This window comes from Mustelus asterias, chromosome 1 (genome assembly GCF_964213995.1).
Source record: "Mustelus asterias chromosome 1, sMusAst1.hap1.1, whole genome shotgun sequence".
Classification (NCBI taxonomy): Eukaryota; Metazoa; Chordata; class Chondrichthyes; order Carcharhiniformes; family Triakidae; genus Mustelus; species Mustelus asterias.
This window is the reverse complement of record NC_135801.1, coordinates 8,217,600-8,243,748: the sequence shown is the minus strand read 5'-3', so window position 1 is coordinate 8,243,748 and position 26,149 is coordinate 8,217,600. Positions and strand designations below refer to the sequence as shown.

General features: G+C 46.4%; 1 protein-coding gene across 1 annotated transcript in view; it reads left to right on the top strand.

Moving 5' to 3' along the window:
• Nucleotides 1-26,149, top strand: part of grid2 (glutamate receptor, ionotropic, delta 2) — an 858,176-nt gene that overhangs the window by 608,363 nt on the left and 223,664 nt on the right. The gene's annotated exons all lie outside the window — the stretch shown is intronic.

Genomic DNA, 26,149 nt, shown 5'->3' with positions numbered 1-26,149 from the left:
TGGCTCCTGCTCTGCCCAAGACCACAAGAAACTACAAAAGGTCATGAATGTAGCCCATCACGCAAACCAGCCTCCCATCCATTGACTCTGTCTACACTTCCCGCTGTCTCGGCAAAGCAGCCAGCATAATTAAGAACCCCACGCACCTCAGATATTCTCTCTTCCATCGGGAAAAAGATACAAAAGTCTGAGGTCATGTTCCAACCGACACAAGAACAGCTTCTTCCCTGCTGCTGTCAGACTTTTGACTGGACCTACCTTGCACTAAGTTGATCTTTCTCTACACGTTAGCTATGACTCTAACACTACATTCTGCACTCTCTCCCTTCCTTCTCTATGAATGGTATGCTTTGTCTGTGTAGCATGCAAGAAAACAATACTTTTCATTGTATGCTGATACATGTGACAATAATAAATCCAACCCAATTAAATCAAAATATTTTCTTTAACGCTTGAGTGCAAAGCGAGAGAGTTTTCCCGGGGTTTTTCCTCATCTCCGACCATGGCTTTAGCCACTGTTCATTCACCAATATCAACTGAGCATTTATCGAAAGAAACTGTGACAGGTTTGAGTTAGGAGGTGCATTCTTGTAATGCTTCACTCCGTAAATAATAAATCAAATCAAAGGCCATTCGGGCCTTCAAAGCTGCTCCGCCATTCATTATGATCATCATCAAATTCAACATCCTGATGCCCCCCCTTCCCCCCACATCCCTCGATCTCTTTAGCCCCAAGAGCTATATCTAATTTCTTCTTGAAATCACACAACTTTTCGGCCTCAGCTACATTCTGTGGTAGTGAATTCCACACATCCACCACCCTCTGGGTGAAGAAATTTCTCCTCACCTCAGTTCTAAAAGGTTTACTCCTTAACCTCAAACTATGAGGCCTCGTTCTGGACTCCCCGACCATCAGGAACATTCTTTCTGAATCTACCCTGTCTAACACCGGAAGACCAAGACCATCCTGGTACTCTCAAGACACAATGATAATGGAGTTGTTGACTAATCGCAACAATCATTCAATTCATCCACAATAGATCCAGACAAGGAAAATCCCCCAGTGATGCTAAGCTTTATGAAGCATAGATCCAAATTCATCTGTTCCTCTCAGACAAGCTAAATAGACTTACCATATATTCTAAATTGCTATTTTCTGAAAGAAATCTATCTAGTTTGCGTGTGGAAACAGCAATCACTCATTCACTGAGATAATGCCTTATTAGCCCCTCTTAATAGTCAAAAGGTGTGCAGGTTAGGTGGATTGGTCATGCTAAATTGCCCCTTAATGTCCCAAGATTAAAGTTAAAGTTAAAATGTATTAGTCACAAGTAGGCTTACATTCACACTGCAATGAAGTTACTGTGAAAATCCCCTAGTCGCCACACCCCAGCACCTGTTTGGGTACACAGAGGGAGAATTTAATATGGCCAATCCACCTAACCAGCACATCTTTGGACTATGGGAGGAAACCGGAGCACCTGAGGGAAACCCGTGCAGACACAGGGAGAACGTGCAAACTCTGCACGGTGACCCGAGACTGGGAATCAAACCCGGATCCCTGGCACTGTGAGGCAGCAGTGCTAACCACTGTGCCACCGTGCTGCCCAAGATGTGAAGGTTAGGGGGATTCGCAGGCTAATTATGTGAGGTTACATGAATGGATCTAGGGTAAGATGCTCTATCAGAGTCAGTGCAGACTCGATGGGCCGAATGGCCTTCTTCTGCACTGTAGGGATTCCATGATTCTATGAATAGGCAGGAGAGCATTCAGGATGGGTGGTTAAAGAGTTAAAACTAGCAAATGTGGCACCAGATACACACACACACACACACACACACACACAGCCACTGCCTTTCTCACCATGCCGAAGAATTGGGGCATCAGACTGTCCCAACCTGGAAAGATGGGGCAGTTCATTAACACATTTCAATAAGACTCCCCTTGTGCGGTGGGAATCTAATTTAAATATTAAAGTTGCTGCATGGGTTTCGGGAAACCCAGCAGTCAAAGGAAGGGGGAGCTGCCAGAGCCACACAATACACACCTCTTCCAGCACTTCTTGTGAGCCAAGAGAAGCGAGAATCCTCAAGGAAGCCTGCAGCCTCTCCCTCTCCCGTAAGTCCATTCTCAAGTCACCAGTCCCTGATTCTGGTTTTGATCAGCTATGGCTCAGTGGGTAGCACTCATACTCTGTGAGTCGGAAGGTCATGGGTTCAAACCCCAGCCCAGTCCCTTGAGCAAACAGTCCAACTTCACACTCCAGTGCTAGTGCAGGTTGGAGTGCTGTCATTCAGATGAGATCTTAAACTGAAGCCCTATCTGTCCTCCCCAAGCAGATGTGAAACGTTCTATGGCCCCAGGGGAGCTCTCCGCAGTATCCCAGACAATATTTATCCTTCAACCAATATCATGGTCTGATCATTATCCCTTTGATCTTTGTGGGAGTTAAATGCATGCAAATTATCTGATAAGTTTCCTATATTGCACAATTTGAAGGAGCAGCGCTCCGAAAGCTCGTGATTCCAAATAAGCCCGTTGGACTTTAACCTGGTGTTGTGAGACTTCTTACTGTGCCCACCCCAGTCCAACGCTGGCATCTCCACATCATATTACACAATGATGACACATATAAAGTACCCTTATTGGGAAGGTGATGGTGTTGTGGTATTATCATTGGACTAGTAATCCAGAGACCCAGTGTAATGCTGTGGGGACCCCAGTTCGAATCCCACCACAGCATATGGTGAAATTTGAATATGGCAAAAATCTGGAATTAAAAGCTTAATAATTCCCATGAAACCATTATTAGAACATAGAACATAGAACATTACAGCGCAGTACAGGCCCTTCGGCCCTTGATGTTGCGCCGACCAGTGGGACCAATCTAAAGCCCCTCTAATCTACGCTATTCCAATATCATCCACATGTTTATCCAATAGCCATTTGAATGCTCTTAATGTTGACGAGTCCACTACTGCTGCAGGCAGAGCATTCCACGCCCTTACTACTCTCTGAGTAAAGAACCTACCTCTAACATCTGTCCTATATCTCTCACCCCTCAATTTAAAGCCAAGTCCCCTCGTGCGAGCCATCACCATCCGAGGAAAAAGGCTCTCACTATCCACCCTATCTAATCCTCTGATCATCTTGTATGCCTCTATTAAGTCGCCTCTTAACCTTCTTCTCTCTAACGAAAACAACCTCAAGCCCCTCAGCCTTTCCTCATACGATTTTCCCACCATACCAGGCAACATCCTGGTAAATCTCCTCTGCACCCTTTCCAACACTTCCACATCTTTCCTATAATACGGCGACCAGAACTGTACGCAATACTCCAAATGCGGCCGCACCAGAGTTTTGTACAGTTGCAGCATGACCTTCTGGCTCCGAAACTCAATCCCTCTACCAATAAAAGCTAACACACCGTACGCCTTCTTAACAACCCTATCAACCTGGGTGCCAACTTTCAAGGATCTATGCACATGGACACCCAGATCCCTCTGTTCATCCACACTACCAAGTATCTTACCATTAGCCCAGTACTCTGTATTCCTGTTACTCCTTCAATTATTGATTGTCATAAAAACCCATCTGATTCACTGATGTCCTTTAGGGAAGGAAATCTGCCGTCCTTATCTGGTCTGGCCTACATGTGACTCCAGAGCCACAGCAATGTGGTTGACTGTCAAATGCCCTCTGAAATGGAGGGCAATAAATGCTGGGCCCAGCCAGCACCCCATAAAATGAATACATTGACTATAAGGAATTCAACTTTATTGCACAGCGATTGGCATGGGGTGAAATTTGCAAAACAGGTGCCAGCAGATTGGCAGCCTGGCTGATGTTGGTGAAATTGATCACCAGGCAGGATGTATCATTGACCTTTGATTCCCAGTCAATTCCAGTGAATTTCACTCGCTGCAACTGTAATAAAATGTCAGAGAAAGGAATCTGATACCAACATTATTGAACCTTCAGATTATAACATCAACTACAAAAGTTTTCATTGATAAAACAACACTTGTGATGGCAGGAGCAGAGGTGGGTATGCACTATGCTCACTTTTCTGGGATGCCAATTTAGCAGTCTGCACCCAACCTGTGCAGTCATTGGTTGTTTGGTGTTTCACTTCTGTGGCAGCACGGTGGCACAGTGGTTAGCACTGCTGCCTCACAGCGCCAAGGACCCAGGTTCAATTCCCGGCTTGGGGCACTGTCTGTGTGGAGTTTGCACGTTCTCCTCGTGTCTGCGTGGGTTTCCTCTGGGTGCTCCGGTTTCCTCCCACAGTCCAAAGATGTGCGGGTTAGGTGGATCGGCCAGGCTAAATTGCCCCTTAGTGTAAGGATGACTAGCTCAGGTAAATGCATGGGGCTATGGGAATAGGGCTGGGTGGGACACTGGTTGGTGCAGACTCAATGGGCCGAATGGCCTCCTTCTGCACTGTAGGATTCTATGATTCCCACAGCTAGTGGTGCATGTGGCAAACTTTCATTTGTCCTCTCTTTAGGTCAATTGTGGATCATTTGTAAAACGCGCTGCTGTTACATCGTTCCCAGCCTGCAAAAAGCGGATGAAGTGGCCCGGGAGTGATGGCCTCCACAGACATCACCCCACCCCCACAACATAACTGCCTGCCTTATCCACCCTCCCCCCGCTACCCAGACCGATCGCGACCCCCTGCTCCCCTTCCCCCCATCGATCATCCGCAGCATGGCAGCGGACCACCCCCTGCAAACTTTCATTTGTTCCCATGGCAAAGTTTCTCCTGGAATAGGTCACCAATCAATCACCAGAGGCTTATAGCTTGAGGAGGCGCCACTCCACATCAAGCATTGTTGACCAGGAGACTCTCCTGCTCTTACCGCCAACCATTGGCGTGTTTGGAAGGATGTTGCAGCTCAAGACACTCAACCGGTTTGTCCGTGTGATGGACGCACCTTCCCTGGCCATCAGATCCTGGGGTGAGACTCGACCCCGGAGCTTCAGGCTCAGAGGGAGGGACCACTCACCCACTGCCCCACAAGACCTCCAGCTGCAGTCCTTGGTGCCTCTGTTAAATTTGTAGATATCCTTTGATGTTCCAGTCAGGTGCCTAAAACTGTCTTGAGGTACTTTAAAATGTGTAAATTAGGAGTCAGGAAGAAAATTGTGGATTCACAGCAAAAATAAATATCCTTCAAAGAAATTCCCCCTGTTGCGTTGCAATTGTTCACTCACGTTGGCATCTGAACTCAATGGGCCCAATTTTACCATTTTCATTCTAAGTGCTGAATCTGGACACAATTCAGATCCGATTTGGAAACCTGCTCTCATGCGTCCCGATACGCACTCAGCCTAAAAAAAAAATTGCGAGTCTGAATCGCGCTGTGGGCAGGGCTTATTGCATCCGAAACGCTGCAGCTCCGATCGACCTTTGAACTGCGCATGCACAAGGAAAAATCATTTGAAAAACGCGCTGCTGTTACATCGTTCCCGGCCTGCAAAAAGCGGATGAAGTGGCCCGGGAGCGATGGCCTCCACAGACATCATCCCACCCCCACAACATAACTGCCTGCCTTATCCACCCTCCCCCCGCTACCCAGACCGATCGCGACCCCCTGCTCCCCTTCCCCCCATCGATCATCCGCAGCATGGTAGCAGACCACCCCGTGCCCCCCCACCAGAGATCCATCTGGCCCTCCTCCTCCCCCGCCACCAGAGAGTGATCGGGCATCCCTCCCCTCCCCACCAGAGAGCGATCGAGTCTCCCTCCTCCCCGCACCACCAGAGAATGATCTGGCATTCTGGCATTCCCCCCCCCCCCCTCCCCGACCCCCCACCAAAGAATGATCGGGCCTCCCTCCTCCCTGCCGCCCCCCCCTCCCACCCCCACACCAGTGAGCGATCTGGCCTCCCTCCTCCCTCTCCCCCCACCAGAGATATATCTGATCTGCTTCCCTCCTCCCCCCACCCCACCCGAGAATGATCTGGCCTCCCTCCTCCCACCCTTCCCCCACCAGAGAATGATCTGGCCCGCCTCCCTCCCCCCCACCACCCCCCCCCCCCCCCCACCCCCCCTTCCCCCACCGATCTGAGTCAGAGAACCGTTGGAAGCTTTGAAATTATCTCTTCAGCAGCTGGAGCGCCCGAAACAGACCTTTGCCGAGCAGGTCTGTTTCGTGCCGAATCTGGACGCGCGAACACGGTGGTAAAGGGGGAAACGCTGGTAAAGTTGGGCGGGCAGCCCATTAATTCAATTTAAATCCATGCAAATACATTTAAATCGCTGTTGCGCCCGTTTCAGGCGCAGTTCGGATCACGGGCAATTTCATGCCTTGGTAAAGTGGGCATCTGCGTGGACGCGGATTGCGCTAATCGCCCGACTTTACCAAGTTTTCACGCCCGAAAATGGGCACGACGCAATGATAAAAGCAGGCCCAATATCTTTAATTTGAGAAGCAAATTGACAATCACTGCTGGAGATTCCCTCTGGAAATGTAAGCTGTTCTTAATTTGCACGCCTTGGCCAGAATTCTCTCATCCCGTCCGCCACGGGAATTGTAGCGCGTTGCGGGGTGGACTATGTAAAGGTTCATTGACCTTGGGTGGGATTCTCTGGTTTTTAGGCGAGCGCAGCCAGAGAATCCCACCCCTTATTGTTACGACACAGAGGTTAATCCCTGTTACCTCACTTCATAATCTGTTAAGGTGTTAACTGTTCTACATTAACGTGTAGAGGTTCAGTAATATAAAGACCTGACACTCACTTTTAATGAATAATTAACACGTTATTTTATTCAACCAACCGGAACTTTAACTAAACAAGTAACATATTCATTTTGATTTGATTTGATTTGATTTATTATTGTCACATGTATTAATATACAGTGAAAAATATTGTTTCTTCCGCGCTATACAGACAAAGCATACCGTTCATAGAGAAGGAAATGAGAGAGTGCAGAATGTAGTGTTACAGTTATAGCTAGGGTGTAGAGAAACATCAACTTAATGCAAGGTAGGTCCATTCAAAAGTCTGACGGCAGCAGAGAAGAAGCTGTTCTTGAGTCGGTTGGTACGTGACCTCAGACTTTTGTATCTTTTTCCCGAAGGAAGAAGGTGGAAGAGAGAATGTCTGGGGTGCATGGGGTCCTTAATTATGCTGGCTGCTTTACCGAGGCAGCGGGAAGTGTAAACAGAGTCAATGGATGGGAGGCTGGGTTGCGTGATGGATTGGGCTATGTTCACAACCCTTGAGTTTAGGAGTCGGGAGATAATGCTGCAGCTTTATAGGACCCTGGTTAGACCCCACTTGGAGTACTGCGCGCAGTTCTGGTCACCTCATTACAGGAAAGATGTTGAAGCCATTGAAAGGGTGCAGAGGAGATTTACAAGGATGTTGCCTGGATTGGGGGGCATGCCTTATGAGGATAGGTTGAGGGAGCTTGGTCTCTTCTCCCTGGAGAGACGAAGGATGAGAGGTGACCTGATAGAGGTTTACAAGATGTTGAGAGGTCTGGATAGGGTAGACTCTCAGAGGCTATTTCCAAGGGCTGAAATGGTTGCTACGAGAGGACACAGGTTTAAGGTGCTGGGGGGTAGGTACAGAGGAGATGTCAGGGGTAAGTTTTTCACTCAGAGGGTGGTGGGTGAGTGGAATCGGCTGACGTCGGTGGTGGTGGAGGCAAACTCGTTGGGGTCTTTTAAGAGACTTCTGGATGAGTACATGGGATTTAATGGGATTGAGGGCTATAGATAGGCCTAGAGGTAGGGATATGATCAGCGCAACTTGTGGGCCGAAGGGCCTGTTTGTGCTGTGGCTTTCTATGTTCTATGTTCGTAGTTTTTTGCGGTTTTGGGCAGAGCAGGAGCCATACCAAATTGTGACACAACTAGAAAGAATGCTTTCTATGGTGCATCTGTAAAAGTTGGTGAGAGTCGTAGCGGACATGCCAAATTTCCTTATCTGTTGAGAAAGTAGAGGTGTTGGTGGGCTTTCTTAACTATAGTGTCGGCATGGGGGGACCAGGACAAGTTGTTGGTGACCTGGAAACCTAAAAACCTGAAGCTCTCGATCCTTTCTACTTTGTCCCCGTTAATGTAGACAGGGGCATGTTCTCCTTTACGCTTCCTGAAGTTGATGACAATCTCCTTCGTTTCGTTGACATTGAGGGAGAGATTATTGCTGCCGCACCAGTTCACCAGATTCTCTATCTCATTCCTGTACTCCGTCTCATCGGTTCGACTGAAATGCTGTTCAAGTGAAAACAAGGACCATTCGGTACTAAAACAGTAATAACAGAATCGTAGTCACTCTCTGAAAACTATATACAACCAGGTCTCATGACTTGGAAAAAATTTGGAGTTCTTTCTGTATTTTTCTGCTGTCTGTAAGTGCTGTGTGATTTGATATCCGGTTGTTAGATAGATGGAAAGTTCTCTGCAGCTAAAGTTCTTTTAGCTGACAGGGTGAAGAACCACTCCAGAGATGGCCTTCTCATTTGAACTCAACTGAACTCACGAACTGAACTGGAGTTATTGAAAGACAGGCAGTTGAATTCCTATTGTATAATCGTGATGACATATGCATTTTCTACATTAGAATTGGTTTGATGCTGACAACAACAGCAGATTCAAATCTGATAGGTTCCCTTTAGCTGAGTGTCTCCTTTAAACTCATAGGCTAACAAAATGCAAAATCCTGCAGAGCTTGTTACCAAGGCAACCCTGACACTTTGATCTCTGCAACAAATGTTGCCATTTGTGTACTCTGTGTGCCTCCATTTTAAATCTTTCAGCATTGAGCACCAAACCAGCTTTTAAAAGGGACAGCGCACTATTGTTCTCCTTCTAGTATTTTACGTTCTTTACACACATTCTTTACATCTTTACAAGCTCAACTTCACAACTTTATTGAGAGGCACAAGTGGTCCTGTTATCCATCTCGCCATTAAATCTGTGGGTCCCTGCCAGGTCCCGCTTGCTCCCTTCCATTCCTACCAATTTATGAAGCTGCTTCCACGATCTCAGGCTGTCCCAATGTGCTCCACATTTGACCGAGTACGGAGACTCAGTCATTGACCATGCCTGGGACTGAGCTTGAAACATTTTGAGACTTTAAGGAAATTATGGGAGATGGGTATCGAGTAGGAAAATGGAGTTCAGATTGAGGATCAGCCGTGAACCATCAAGCAGGCTTGAGGGGTTGTATGACTCACTCCTGCTCCTATTTCTTATGTCCTGTGTTTCTATGTGGAAAATGTGGCAGCCAGTTTGTACACAGCAAACTCCAACAAGTAAATGAGGTCTCTGGCCAGATGGTGGCAGCGATTCTGCACCCACGTTCGCTGGGAGAACAAACGGAGACCTGACCGCCAAATATCGCGAGAGTCAGGATCTGAGAATCCCATCAGGAAGATCTTGTTTCCTGATTTTCCCCACCCCTTACCAGTGACCTAAGGAGTCTCGTGCCCAGGAAAGCTGGGATGAAGCCGGGATTCACCTCAATTAATTAATATCTTATTAAAGGGCTTCCCCACCATATCATCTCCCCCTCCACCCCACACTGGGAAATCCCCCCCTCAGCGGCGTGACATCACACCAGTGAAGTTTACAACGGGCTTTGGAAAATGTGAACCAAGCAAAGGGAACCCGCTGGGGTGCACAGGGTAAGCATAACTCCCTGGAGGTGAAAGGGCATACCCCGGGTACTACCCTGACACGGTCCCCTGGCACCCTGGCACTGCCCTCCCTGTACACTGGCACTGCCTCCTGGAACGGCATGCTGGTTTTTCTCACCTCAGCCAGCATTCTGTGCAAAGAATGGAAAATTACATCTATTGTCTTTCAATGGTGATGGTTGAAGGAGGAACGTCGGCCAGAATTCCAGGAAGAATTTGACAACTCTTTTACTTCCAATAGTTCAAAAGGATCTAGAAATCTGATCTGAGAATGTACACTTTTAGAGTGAGTTTCATGGGGAATTAATGTGCAAATTCAGCAAGTTCTTAAAAAAGAAGCAAAGATGCTGAGTACAAGATGGGTGGCACAGTGGCACAGTGGTTAGTACTGCTGCCTCACAGTGCCAGGGACCTGGGTTCAATTCCAGCCTCAGTGTGCGGAGTCTGCACGTTCTCCCCGTGTCTGCGTGGGTTTCCTCCAGGTGCTCTGGTTTCCTCCCACACTCCAAAGATGTGCGGGTTAGGTGGATTGGCCATGCTAAATTGTCCCTTGGTGTCAGGGGAACTAGTAGAGTAAATATGTGGGGTTACGAGGATAGGGCCTGGGTGGGATTGTTGTCAGTTGAGGCTCGATAGGTCGAATGGCCTCCTTCTGCACTGGAGGGGGTCTATGATTCTATGAGACTGTGTGCAGGAGGCAAATGTAACTCGACAAGCAAGTTCTGGAGATTGGAAGCTCATACCCTGTCTCTGAATCTTTTCACATTGCTGGCCAACTTGCAGATTTATAATGTTCCCACACCATCATTTTTCCAGCAAATTCCAGCTTAGTCTCACCTCCTCCAAACATCTAAGGTGCATTGATTTGTGTACCTACATTTGCGTTTGTGCACTGGAGGAGTGTGATGTTGCTCTGAGCCACATTTTAAATGGTAAATGTGGTTTTAAAGACCACAATCAGTTGTAAAAGTATTTTAAGCTCAACATCCTGTCAACACAAAAAGGAGATGGATACAGTCATTTGTGGAGAGCATTAACACTCATTACAAGCCCCAAGGTATTGAGGCCATAATGGCTAAACACAATGATGTCCCGATTACTGTGTTGGCAATCACTGCAGGAATAATAATAGGGAGCTGCTGCAAAGTATAATCGCGAGGAACCACAGCATTGAATGAGCTGAAGATCAAGCCAAACGATGGGAATTGTATAAGCGGAAACTGGAAGCATTGAAGACCAAGGGCAAGGCTTGAACATTCTAGGCTGTGTGATCCCTGCGCAGCATCTGTTCCTGATCAAAGTCGATTGGGGAATCTCCCGTCCCACCTGCCGCGGGAATCGTAGCGGGGTGGACCACGCAATCGTCCACTGACCTCGAGGGGCATTGTCCGGTTTTGGGGCGAGCGCGGCCAGAAAATCAAAAGTGAACCCACAGAAAGCAACTGGCCCAGACGGGGTACTCGGACAAGCTCTCAGGTCTTTATGCATGGCACCACGGTGGCACAGTGGTTAGCACTGCTGCCTCACAGCGCCAGGGTCCGGGTTCAATTCCGGCCTCGGGTCACCGTGTGTGGGGAGTTTGCACATTCTCCTCGTATCAGTGTGGGTTTCCTCCGGGTGCTCCGGTTTCCTCCCACACTCCAAAGATATGTGGACTGGGTTGATTGGCCATGCTAAATTGAGTGTCAGGGGATTAGCAGGGTAAATATGTGGGGTTACGGGGATCGGGCCTGGGTGGGATTGTGGTCAGTGCAGACTCGATGAGCCGAATGGCCTTCTTCTGCGCTGTAGGGATTCTATGATTCTATGTAGCTCAGTGTCAAATTCATATTCGCAAACACTCCGGTGAACCACCTTGAGACATTTTACTATGTTGAAGGCGCTATAGAAATCATAGAAACATAAAAACTAGAAGCAGGAGTAGGCCATTCAGCCCTTTGAGCCTGCTCCGCCATTCATTTTAATCATGGCTAATCATCAAATTCAACATCCTGATCCCCCCTTTCCCCCATATAGAATCATAGAAACTCTACAGTACAGAAAGAGGCCAATCGGCTCATCAAGTCTGCACTGACCACAATCCCACCCAGGTCCTACCCCCCATATTCCTACATATTTACCCACTAATCCCTCTAACCTATGCATCTCAGGACACTAAGGGCAATTTTAGCATGGCCAATCAACCTAACCCGCACATCTCTGGACTGTGGGAGGAAACCGGAGTACCCGGAGGAAACCCACGCAGACATGGGGAGAACGTGCAAACTCCACACAGACAGTGACCCAAGCCGGGAATTGAACCCGAGTCCCTGGAGCTGTGAAGCAGCAGTGCTAACCACTGTGCTACCGTGCCGCCCAGATGGCACGGTAGCACAGTGGTCCCTTGATCCCTTTAGCCCTAAGAGCTAGGTCTAATTTCTTCCTGAAATCAGACAACATTTTGGCCTCAACTACTTCCTGTGAATTCCACACATTCACCACCCTCTGGGTGAAGAAATTTCTCCTCACCTCACTCCTTAAAAAAAGGTTTCCCCCTTCTCCTCAAACTATGACCCCTAGTTCTGGACTCCCGCACCATCGGTTGTTGTTGGTTTGAGAGCAGGATCCAAATGTAAGATTTTATTTCGCTGAAGGAAGGTTTTTTTTAAAAAAAAGAAAGAAGTCAGATGAGTCAGTCCCGGTTGCCATGGTCACACCAATGCTGCAACCAGACAGAATCCGATGCATTTTTATCTCTTTGAGGTTTGCAGTGCGTGGACAAGTAAATTCATTCGCAACACATGAGGGGCTGGGAATTGATTAGACAAAGGTTTCAGGGAATGCTTAAAGACAAATCTTTCTTTTCAACTTTGGGTTGGGAGAGACAGCCCTGCATGAAATCAATAAAAATTAGCATTTTTAAAAAAACTTACCTCAAGGTGCTTGGTCCCCTGGTGGGAATGCCAGCTTGCTCTCAATTTTAAAGTTAAGCGATGAAAAATCTTTATTTGACATCTCGGTCGCTCTGACTCCTGTCATGGCCAGTGGATCTGTTCTCCTCAAGCATCTAACAACCACGACAAACCCATTTGAGAGGCCAATCAATACGAGACAAGATTTCCCCTCAGAAAGTTGTCAATTTTTACTTTAAATTACATCGCCGGCTGTCTATTTTCCAACCCATTCTTGAGCAACGGCGATGACAGGGCTCTGTCTGAAGTGTTCCCATTTAAAAAGAGTTAAAAGAAAAATATTTGCCTTCCTCTCGTGACTCCCCGAAGTGTTTTACAGCCACTTTTCTTTAAAGCGCAGCAATTTTTGTAAGGGAGAGAATGAGAAAACTAACCTGTGCACTGTCCCATGAGCAACAGTGAGGTAATAATAATAATGTTAGTTGAGGGAGAAATACTAACCAGGCCTTTCTTGGAAACATAGTGCGAATGGATCTTTTTCTCTTCTTCTTAATGCACGGGGTGTGGGCGTTGCTGGCTGGACCAGCATTTATTGCCCATTCCTAATTGCCCTTGAACTGAGTGGAGTGGCCAGGTATTTCAGAGGGCATTTAAGAGTCAACCGCACCACGTGCACCTGAGGGAGCAGACAGACTCGGTTTAATGCCTCATCCAGGACTGGCACCTCGGAGAGTGCAGGGGTCCCTCGGGACGGCGGTGGCAGGCCAGATTCTACTCAAGTCTCTGGAGTGTGAATTGAATCCACGAGCACCGCAGCCAAGGTTGACACCTAAGCAGTGTGACTGCCTTGGGCCCTCACACGTCCTTCTGTCTGCTGTGAGCCAAGCGATGCGGCACATTTCACAGTTGGCCTACCTTTGTGCATTAAAAGACTGAGTAATCGTTAAAACCTGCAGGAATACTAACAGCTAGTCATAAAAATACACCAGCTTCGAATTATTTTTGAAGATCGATATGCGGAAAATGAAATCATACTGAATAACATTTGGGCAAGGAATACTGAAGTCCTCAAAACATAATTAATACAATTTGACCTGTCAAGCACCAAGTTTCTCCTCAGGCATTACTTTATACATTAGTTTGTCACAGTTTCTTAGACCTGCTGATATCATACTTTCGCTATATTTGTTCAGTTATATTTGGGGCAGCATGGTGGCACAGTGGTTAGCACTGCTACCTCACAGCGCCAGGGATCTGGGTTCGATTCCCGGCTTGGGTCACTGTCTGTGTGGAGTTTGCACATTCTCCCCGTATCTGTGCGTGTTCCCTTCGGGTGCTCCGGTTTCCTCCCACAGTCCAAAGATGTGCAGGTTAGGTGGATTGGCCATGCTAAATTGCCCCTTCGTGTCAGGGGGACTAGCTAGGGTAAATGCATGGAGTTGTGGGGATAGGACTTGGGTGGGATTGAGGTCGGTGCAGACTCGATGGGCTGAATGGCCTCCTTCTGCATTGTAGGATTTTATGATTCTATGTTCAATTAGAATCAGAGAATCTTATTCCACATAAGAGGCCATTCGGTCCCATGTGTCTGTGCCAGCTCTTTACATACAAACCTACAATATAGGAGCAGGAGTAGGCCACTCGGCCCCTCAAGCCTGCTCGGCCACTCAATAAGATCACGACTGATCTTATTGTAACCTTAACAGCTTCCCACCTACCTCGATAACCTTTCGCACTCTTGTTACTTGAGAATCTATCTAACTCTGCCTTAAAGATATTCGGAGACACTGCTTCCACTGCCTTTTGAAGGAGAAAGCTCCAGTGACTCGCCACCCTCCGAGAGAATTAAATTCTTTTCATCTCCGTCTTAACTGTGACCCCCTTATTTTTACATAATGATCCCCTAGTTCTAGAGTCTTCCACAAGAGGAAACATCCCCTCCACATCCACCCTGTCATCTTAAAGGTTTCTTAAAGGTTTCAATCAAGTCACTTCCTACTCTTCTAAACTCCAATGGATATAAAGCTCCAAACTTTCCTCATAAGACAACCCCCTCAATTCTAGAATTAGTCTAGTAAACCTTCTCTGAACTGTCGCTAACACATTTACATCTTCGCTTAGATAAGGAGACCAATATCATGTACAATACTCCAGCTGTGGTCTCACCAATACCCTGTACAATGGAAGCATAACCTCTCTACATTTGTAATCAATTCTCCTCACAATAAATTAGAGCATTCTGTTAACTTTCCTAAGTATTCGCTGTACCTGAACACCAGCTTTTTGTGATTCATGCACTAGGACACCCAGGTCCCTCTGCACCTCGGAGCTCTCCAATCTCTCACCATTTTGATAAGCTTCTTTTTTATTCTTGCTGCCAAAATGCACAATTACACATTTGCCCACATTATACTTCATTTGCCAGATTTTTGCCCCCTCGCTTAACCTATCTATCCCCCTCACGTCCTCTTCACAATTTAATTTCCTACCTATCTTTGTGTCATCCGCAAATTTAATAGCCAGACCTTCAATCCCTTCATCCAAGTCATTTAGATAAATTGTAAAAAGTTGAGGCCCCAGCACAGATCACAGTGGCACACCATTCATCACATCTTTCCAACCAGAAAAAGACTAATTTATGCCAACTTTCTATTTCCTGTCAGCTAGCTGGGGCGGCACAGCGGCACAGTGGTTAGCACTGCTGCCTCGCAGTGCCAGGGATCCTGGTTCACTTCCAGCCTCAGGTCACTGTCTGTGTGGAATTTTCACATTCTCCCCGTGTCTGCGTGGGTTTCCTCCGGGTGCTCCGCTTTCCTCCCACAGTCCAAAGATGTGCGGTGAGGTTGATTGGCCATGCTAAATTGACCCTAGTGTCAGGGGGCATAGCAGGGTAAATGTGTGGGGTTACGGGAATAGGGCCTGGGTGGGATTGTGGTCAGTACAAACTCGATGGGCTGAATTACCTCATTCAGTACTGTAGGGATTCTATGATTCTGTTCATGCCAATATGTTACCCCCTGCACCATGAGCTTTTATTTTAGGCAATAGCCTTTGAAATGGCCCTTTATCAAAGTACATCCACCTTTAAAGTTTAAAATTTATTTATTAGTGTCACAAGTCGGCTTATATTAACATTGCAATGAAGTTACTGTGAAAATCCCCTAGTCGCCACACTCTGGCGCCTGTTCGGGTACACTGAGGGAGAGTTTAGCATGGTCAGTGCACCTAACCAGCATATCTTTTAGATTGTGGGAGAAAACCGGAGCACCCGGAGGAAACCCACGCAGACACGCGCAGACAGTGACCCAAGCCAGGAATTCATCCAGGTCCCTGGTGCTGTGAGGCAGCAATGCTAACCACTGTGTCATCATATCACCTGATTGACCAATAAATTGGTTACGCCTGATTTCCCTTTCACAAAACCATGTTGACTCTGCCTGATTGCCTTGAATTTTTCCAAGTGTCCTACTATAACATCTTTAATAATGGTTTCTAACATTTTCCCAATGACGGATGTTAAGCTAACTGGCCTGTCGTTTCCTGCTCTCTATCTGCCTCCCTCTTTGAATAAAGGAGTTACATTTGCTATCCTCCAATCTAATGGAACCTTTGAAAGCGTTGCCCAGTTTAATCCCCTTCTCTAGCTTTTTCCCCATAATCTTGCAAGTTGTTTCACTTCAAATACATTATTTTGTGTAGTTGTATTTGGATCAGGGGTATAATATACCCGCTACATCTCTCTGAATTCCAACATCTGAATTGTTACCAAATTCTGCCAAACATAAACACAGAATACTGAAGACAGTCCAGTTTTAACAAAATAAACAGTCTTCTGGGAAAGCTGCAAGAACAAGCAATAATAACTTACATTTTTATTTTCTTTCTTTGTTTTTTTTGCGTTGATTGTCGTAAAAACCCATCTGGTTCACTAATGTCCTTTAGGAAAGGAAATCTGCCGTCCTTACCCAGCCTGGCCTACATGTGACTCCAAGCCCACAGTGATGTGGTTGACTCTTAACTGACCATCTGAAATGGCCCAGCAAGCCAAGGGAAAGTTAGGGATGGGCAACAAATGCTGGCCCAGCCAATGATGCCCACATCCCATGAAAGAATTTAAAAGTATATATGTAGTGCCTCTAATATAATAAAATATCACAAGGCAATTAACAAGTGCATTACCAGTAAAAAATTGACACCGAGCTACATGGGATATTCAGAGAGATGATGAAAAACTTGATCAAAGAGTTAGGATGAAGGAGTATTTTGAAAGAGGAGAAGTAGAGAGGTTAAGGAAGAAAATTCCAGAGCTTAGGGTCAAGGCAGTGGAAGGCACGGCCACCAATGGTGGATTCATAGAATCCCCACAGGATAAATAGAATCATAGAATCCCTACAGTACAGAAGGAGGCCATTTGGCCCATCGAGCCTGCACTAACAACAATCCCGCCCAGGCCCTATTCCCATAACCCTACGTCTTTACCCTGCTAGTCCCCCTGACGCTATGGGCGGGATTTTCCGACAGAAACTGGAAAATCCCGTCCAAGGTCAACAGACATTTCCATGATCTGCCCTTTGCCCGCTACAATTCCCGTGGTGGATGGAATGGGAAAATTTGCCCCTAAAGGTTAATTTAGCATGGCCAATTGAGAGATCCTATGTATGTTTAGCCCTGTTTGCTTCAGTCTATGCAAAGACTTCATTTTAAGATATTTCTGCCTGTGCAACTAACTCTGCTGACTTGACTACAGGTAGAATCAAAAGGCTAAAAGTTAGCTAAAAATTGACTGCATTCCTGAAGGGTACACAATTCAGGCAAACAGCAGCGTAACAGCAGCTGAAAGAATTGTTTTTCTAAGTCACAGACAGACTGTGAAAAACATTCCCAACAGCAAGATAACAGTTGAAATATAGTTTGGATTTTAGTGCGTGTTTTTTCAGTTTGATTTCGAGATCTGTGCGTTCAAACTCTGATGTGGAGATGCCAGCGTTGGACTGGGGTAAACACAGCAAGAAGTCTCACAACACCAGGTTAAAGTCCAACAGCTTTATTTGGTAGCACAAGCCATTCGCTTTCGGAGTGCTGCCCCTTCATCAGGTAAGTGGGAGTTCTGTTCGCAAAATCTCATTAACTGTCCTGGCTGGAGACAATACACATCTCTTTAACCTGTGCTTAACCCTCTCTCCACTCACATTGTCTGTACCTTTAAGACTTGATCATCTGTAAATGCTCGCATTCCAACCATTATTTTGTAAATTGAGTTTGTGTCTTTATATGCCCTGTTTGTGAACAGAACTCCCACTTACCTGATGAAGGGGCAGCGCTCCGAAAGCTAGTGGCTTGTGCTACCAAATAAACCTGTTGGACTTTAACCTGGTGTTGTGAGACTTCTTAGTGCGTTCAAGCTCAGTACAGAGGCTGGCAGTAAAAGCCAGTCTCCAAATTCACTTTTCTTTTGCTTTTCGCTTTTGTCATGTTAAACTTTTAAAGTTCTGTTCAATAAAAGGAAACCATAGAAAATTACAGCTCAGAAACAGGCCTTTTGGCCCTTCTTGTCTGTGCCGAACCATTTTATGCCTAGTCCCACTGACCTGCACTTGGACCATATCCCTCCACACCCGTCTCATCCATGAACCCGTCCAAGTTTTTCTTAAATGTTAAAAGTGACCCCGCATTTACCACTTTATCCGGCAGCTCATTCCACACTCCCACCACTCTCTGCGTGAAGAAGCCCCCCCTAATATTCCCTTTAAACTTTTCTCCTTTCACCCTTAACCCATGCCCTCTGGTTTTTTTCTCCCCTAGCCTCAGTGGAAAAAGCCTGCTTGCATTCACTCTATCTATACCCATCAAAATCTTATACACCTCTATCAAATCTCCCCTCCATCTTCTACGCTCCAGGGAATAAAGTCCCAACCTATTCAATCTCTCTCTGTAACTCAGCTTCTCAAGTCCCGGCAACATCCTTGTGAACCTATCAGTGCTGTCTTCATCTATTCACATGAATGAATGGCCCCAACACCAATCAATCTAATCTTTGGACTGTGGGAGGACCCGGAGGAAACCCACGCAGACACGGGGAGAACATGCAAACTCCACACAGGCAGTCAGCCGAGGCCAGAATTGAACCCAGGTCCCTGGCGCTGTGAGGCAGCAGTGCTAACCACTGTGCCATCGTGCCACCATAAAACAGGGGATACCCAAAATCCCAGAATTGGAAGAGTGTGGTCTGGGGATGGTGACAGAGATAGGTAGGGATGAGGTCACGGAGGGATTTGAACACCAGGATGAGGATCTGAAAATTGTTGAGTTGATGGGTCAGGGAAGCAGAGTGCATCAGAAAATAAATGGGAAATGGAATGGAATTTATTGCAAGTTAACATGGGAGCAGGAATGGCTCTGAGCAAATCCCCGGCTTTGCTGCATTTATTGCACTAACTGAGCTCAAATAAATGGAGTCAACCAAAGAAGACACGAGGTTTCCTTAAGCTAACTGCCCAGGAGTTAAAAATAGTCAGACCATGGATCCTCTTCCAAGCAATTACAGCAGCTAATGGTTTCTGTGTGGCAAGTCCACGTCCGCAAGAACGGAAAGCCATTTTTCCATTCAGTTGGAAGGTATATCACACAAAGTTTCTGCTGCATCTGCTAATGAAAATGTCAGGAGTGGAGTATTTAAACCAAAACGGGTTCTGATGGACTAATTTCCTCACAAATGCTTTGCCCATGCTTCAGTGCTCTAATGCATGCTGCAGCATATAATTACACCACTTGAAATGATCTCTGGTCATCTCAGGAAATCAGAATGAATTACAATGTGATTGTCGTTTAGAGAACTCATTTCCCTCCTTTTAGATTGATTTTCTTATTTCCCGGTAGGTGACAAAATGACTGTCAGTGCGACAGTCCCACGTTCCTTCCCCTTGTTTTATTATTTCTTCGCCTGGTGGTTTTAGCGCATGTGTAAGTCCAGAGCAGCCATGGTTTATTCACAGGCTTATTGTTTTGAGACCTCAATAGGATTCACAGCACTAAAACAAGGCCATTTAATCCAACTAGTCTGTGTCAGTGTTGTTGCTCCAGAGGGGGCCAACTCCCACCCCATTCCACTGAACCATAGCAAATTATTGAACTGCATTTATTTTTTAAAAGGCACCAGCAACCTTATATTAAGGCCTTATTAACCTGGGTGGCACAGTGGTTAGCACTGCTGCCTCACAGCGCCAGGGATCTGGCTTCGAGTCCTGGCTTGGGTGACTGTCTGCACGTTCTCTCTGTGTCAGCGTGGATTTCCTCCGGAAGACGTGCTGGTTAGGGTGCATTGGCCGTGCTAAATTCTCCCTCAATGTACCCGAACAGGCGTCAGAGTGTGGCGACTAGGGGATTTTCACAGTAACTTCATTGCAGTGTTAATGTAAGCCTACTTGTGACACTAATAAATAAACTTTAAACTTTTTACTCCCGAGCTATATCTGTAACACGATACCCTGCACCCTCTCCTTTCCTTCTCCCCTATGTATTCCATGAATGGTATGCTTTGTCTGTGCAAGAAACACTACTTTCCCTGCATCCCAATATATGTGACAATAACAAATCAAACCCAATCAACATATACAGAAGGTCGAGCAGTTCACTGCTTGTGCGATTAAAAACTCTGAGGGGAATTTTGTCGTGAAGTCGTGGCTTAGCTGCCCACTCCACCCCCCCCCCCCACCTCGCCCCCCCCCCCCCCACCTCCCCCACCCCCCGCCGACCCAAGTTTCAAAATCGCAGGCTAGCCCACCTCCTCTTGGCCAGATTGCCCCACAGTGACCATCGCGACATTCATTGGCTCGAGTCAGGATTTCTCCCCCAATCTGGGAGGAAGTCCCACTCTGAGAGCTCCCAGCCAATCAAGTGGTCAACAACTCCTTTGTCCCAGCAGCACCTGTGGGAGCAGTAGCCACCATTCAAATACAGTTAGCCCCCAAGTAATTAGCGGCCTATGGAGTCAGGCACCCCTAGGTGAGTTTGGGGCTCTTTTGGGGTCCACCTCGTTGGGTCAGGGAGCTAATTGGAGGCCTTGCAATTGGGCAAATAGGAGCCCCTTCCCCTCACCAAAGCGAAGGCCATCAGATTTCACCTAGGGGCCATGCCACTTGGCCCAGTCACACACCGCTGATGGAGAGGTGGGTGGAGGCTCTAAAGGCCACTTAAGAGTATCAATTGGTCCATTGGTGGGCAGGTCACCCCTGTGCCCCACTTCCATACCACAGGGTGGCATGGTGGTACAGTGGTTAGCACTGCTGCCTCACAGCGCCAAGGACCTGGGTTCAATTCCTGGCTTGAGTCACAGTCTGTGCGGAGTCTGCATGTTCTCTGTGTGGATTTCCTCCGGGTGCTCCGGTTTCCTCACACAGACCAAAGACATGCTGTTTAGATACATTGGCCATGATAAATTATCCCTTAGTGTACCCGAACAGGCGGTGGAGTGTGGCAATTGGGGGATTTTCATAGTAACTTCATTGCAGTGTTAGTGTAAGCCTACTTGTGACACTAATAAAATAAACTTTAAAAACTTAAAACCTGCCAGCCTGCTCCCAGAAGAAAGGCTTAAACTTCAACCCCATATTAAGTTTCATAAAAGGCACACACCGATACTATCAGATATGCTTCTGATTTAACATTGTGCCAAAAGACAGTCCACCACAACTTAAGTCACAACGATAGAGGAAGCAGGGTACGTCTAAGAACAGGACATTCTAATGTTACCAAAGAAAGAAAGAATTGCATTTATATAGTACCTTCCACAACCTCAGGACATCCCAAAACACTTTACAACAGATGAAGTCCTTTTGAAATCTAGTTGCTGGTACAATGCTGCAAATGAGGCAGCCAGTTTCTGTACATGAGACTAACATGAACAATGTGATAATGACTAGTCAATCCGTTTTAGTGATATCGGTTAAGAAATGAATATTGCCCAGGACACCATGGTGAACTAGCCTTCATTGAAAAAGTGGGATGAAATGTTTTACATTTACCTGAGAAGGCAGGCAGGGCCTCAGGTTAAAGTTGGATCTGAATGACACCCCCACTGACAGGGCTGCACTCCTTCAGTCCCTCTCTGCAGTGTCAGCCTAGATTTTGTGCCTATGTCTCTGCAATGTGACACGGAGCTGTTTGACCTAGCTCATGAGGTCAAAAGGCTTACATGAGATTAATAAGAAATTACACAGGGCACACAAATTCCATCTATAAAATTGGATTTTATTGTGGCCTCACAACAGATTAAAAACCGCTACACAGTCTAAAATTAGATATAAATGTATCGCAGTGCGAGCACTACTCCAATACGATTATCCATTCATACAACCGGGAAGGAATCATCAGTCCTTGTTGATTGAAGGGCCACCTTGTGAGAGGACTGGCCATACCATTCCTTCAGAGTACAGCAATGGAGTTTCTTCCACAATCATTTCTTATGCTTTTCCTTTCAATAACAGACAGGATGTTACAGTGACACGACTTCACCATCCATGAAAAATCTCTTGTAATATAAATTATCCAAAGGAGCACTGTGTTCTTTGTTTGTTACTTGTTTTATTCAGTTGTAAGTTTAAGCTTTTAATTTTATTTTATTAGTGTCACGAGTAGGCTTACGTTAACACTACAATGAAGTTACTGTGAAAATCCCCCAGTCGCCACACTCCGATGCCTGCTCGGGTACACTGAGGGAGAATTTAGCATGTCCAATGCACCCTAACCAGCATGTCTTTCGGACTGTGGGAGGAAACCGGAGCACCCGGAGGGAACCCATGCAGACACAGGGAAAACGTGCAGACTCCGCACAGACAGTAATCTAAGCCGGGAATCGGACCCGGGTCCCTGGTGCTGTGAGGCAGCAGTGCTAACCACTGTACCACCGTGCTGCCCCTTTGTGGGACATTGGCTAGGCCAGCATTTATTGCCCATCCCTAGTCCCCCTTGAACTAAGTGGCTTGATAAGCCATTTCAGAGGGCAGCTGAGAGTCAACCACATTGCTGTGGCTCTGAAGTCACATGAAGGCCAGACCAGGTAAGGACGGCAGATTTCCTTCCCTAGAGGACATTAGTTAAAGCCCGCCCTGACATTATTCCTCCACCAGCAGCTTTCAAACATGCCTTCTGTCTTTGATTGATCAAGATTCTATGTTATCTTCCCTTATCTCAGCCCTGGCTGTTTTGCACAATTCCCTTGAACCATCTGAGGAGGGAGTATATAAGTTGGAATCGTAGAATCATAGAGTCCCTACAGTGAGAAGGAGGCCATTCGGCCCATTGAGCCTTCACCCCGTCTCTGACAGAACATCCCAACCAGGCCCTGCCCTATCCCGGTAACCCCACACATTTACCATGGCTAATCCATCTAACCTACTCATCCTGGAACACTAAGGGGCAATTTAACATGGCCAATCCACCTACACCTGCACATCTTTGGACACCTTCAAAGATTTTTGTCTCCAACCTGTAAACTGACTTTCAGAGTTTCCTAATTCTGCTACCAGTCTCTGATGCCCCAAGCCATTCATATTGATTATCCATTCCTAAATTCCTAGAAAAATGAGGGGAGATCATACTGAGGTATACAAGATGATAAAAGGTATGGATAAAGTAGATGTGGAGCGGATGCTTCTTCTTGTGGGGCAATCTAGGACAAGAGGTCATCGTCTTAGGATAAGGGGTAACAACTTTAGAACAGAGTTAAAGAGAAACTACTTCTCCCAGAGGGTTGTGAATCTGTGGAATTCGTTACCCCAAAATGCGGTGGATGCTGGGACAGTGAGTAAATTTAAGGAGGAGTTAAACAGATTTTTAATTGGTAATGGGTTGAAGGGTTACGGGGAGAAGGCAGGAAAATGGGGATGAGGAGCATATCAGCCATGATCGAATGGCGGAGCGGACTCAATAGACCAAATGCCTAATTCTGTCCCTATATGAACTTCTGAATTTATGAACAAAGGTTCTACAGACTAATTAATTTTGCATTCTATCAGAATAATGAAGCAGTACGGTTTTGAAGTGTGGTTGTCTGTTATGCTTAGTTCTCTTTTTGATGACAGTGGACCCCTTGGCTAAACATTGCATGGCCTCAAAAGTGTTGTTTCCTGACTCAATCCAGTCATTCTTGTTTATCTGTGAAAAAAAATAGCCTACAGCATTTGTCAGGTTATTTAACTTCAAAAAGTATTCTTTTGGCCTTACAAAGAATGCTAATAACTTAGATCAATGGGCAGCACGGTGGCACAGTTGTTGGCACTGCTGCCTCACAGCGCCAGGAACCCGGGTTCAATTCCAGCCTCAGGTTATTGTCTGTGTGGAGTTTGCACTTTCTCCCTGTGTCTGCGTGAGCTTCCTCCAGGTTCTCCGGTTTACTCCCACAGTCCAAAGATGTGCAGGTTAGGTTGATTGGCCGTGCTAAATTGACCCGAGTGTCAAGGGGATTTGCAGGATAAATGAGGGTTCTGGGAATAGGGCCTGGGTGAGGTTGTGGTCGGTACAGACGTGATGGGACGAATGGCCTCTTTCTGTACTGTAGGGATTCCATGATCAAGCTTCTTGAAAATTGGCTACAGCAAGAAAATGTCTCATCTGACCCAAACTGTCAATGTGTTGGATAGCTTCCACAAGTCTCACTCACAAGTTCTGAACTTAGTTGAGAATATTACAGTTTCTTTTCTGTTGCAGTTCCCGTGACCTTTCCATATCAGAGGTGAGAGTGCTACCCACTGCGCCACAGCTAACATCTTTCTTGTCACAGCTTTGAGTATGGTCTGCACAATCTCCTCAGAAGCATGATGTTTTTGCTGCCCAAACCATCTTTGCAACAGATTTGAAAGTGCAATTAATTCAGGCAAGGAGGAACGATTACCTAGAGGAAGCTTGCCATCAAATGGTTCTGCCATTTGTTGGACATCAAAACAGAAAATGCTGGAAAAGCTCAGTGGGTCTGACCCGCATCTGCGGAGAGAGGAACGGATTTAATGTTTCACGCCTTCTTCACAGCTCTGAGGAAGAGTTGTACAAACTGAAAACATTGGGTTTTCCCCCCACGATGATCGTGGGGGGAAAACGGGATTAGGCTATCGAGTTAGATGATCAGCTATGATCATAATGATTGGAGTGGGTACAGGAAAGATTTACCAGGATGTTGCCTGGTATGGAGGGCACTAGTGATGAGGTGAGGTTGGAGAAACTTGGTTTCTTCTCACTGGAATGACAGAGGTTGAGGGGCGACCTGTTAGAAGTCTACAACATTATGAGTGGATAGTCAAAAGCTTTTTCCCAGGGTGGAAGAGTCAATTACTAGGGGACATAGGTTTAAGATGCGAGGGGCAAGGTTTAAAGGAGATGCACGAGGCAGGTTTTTTACACGGAAGGTGGTGGGTGCCTGGAACTCGCTGCCGGAGGAGTCGTGGAAGCAGATACCAAAGTGACTTGACAAATACATGAACCGGATGAGAATAGAGGGATATGGTGCCCGGAAGGTTGGGGGGATTTAATTTAGATGGACAGCATGGTCAGTACAGGCTTGGGGGGGGGGGGGGGGGGGGGCGCAGGGCCTATTCCTGTGCTGCAATTTTCTTTGTTCTTTGTTATTTGAAAGGTGGAGCAGGCATGAAGGGCTGAATGGCCTCCTTCTGCTCCTACTTCCGATGTTGTCTTTAGCCATGATGGGCGTTGCAACAAGCTGAGGTTGCGAAAGCTTCAATGTTAATGCAAGTCTTATTTTTACCAAATTCTGAACCCATCTGGAATTGGATCAATTCAGTTGAATTCAGGAACTGCCCAAAATTTGACCATTTCAGAAAGTCTGGCTGCTTTACAAATGCAGTTTATACAATCCAGCATTCTTTCCCATTTATAATATCTAGCACTTGAAGATAATCGAGTTAAAATAACGTAAAACCATAGAAGATTTACGGTGCAGAAAGAGGCCATTCAGCCCATTGTGTCTGGGCCAGCCAGAAGAAAAGAGAGTCGTTGCTCATTTTAATCCCATTTTCGTGCACCTGGTCTGTAGCCTTGCAGGGCTCAGCACTTCAGATGCAGATCCAGGTATCTTTTAAATGAGTAGAGCTTTTCAACCTCAATCACTAACTTAGGCAGTGACTTCCATACGCCCCCCAACCCGCTGGGTGAAACATTGTTCCTCAGGCCCCCTCTAATCCTTCAGCCAATCACCTTAAATTCATGCCCCCATCTCTCTTCTAATTCAGCAGAACGAACTATAAGGTGACCTTAAAGAGATTGAAGCTACTTTAACATTCAGACTTCTTGTTGGTGACTCACTGACATAATGGCAATATGATAAAAGAAAATTTCAATAATCTTAAGATCTATATTATGTACTTTGTGTCGACACATCAGCTGTTGAAACCATACCGCTAACATTTCTTAAATCTATTGCCCCCTCAGCGAGGGGGAAACATGCCTTTCTTGTCTACCCTGTCCAGGTCCCTTATAATTGTTTTCCATTGAGAAATTAGATTATTCAAATGCTTTTCCAGAATGTCACTCATTGACGGCATGGTGGCACAGTGGTTAGCACTGCTGCCTCACAGCGCCAGGGACCAGGGTTC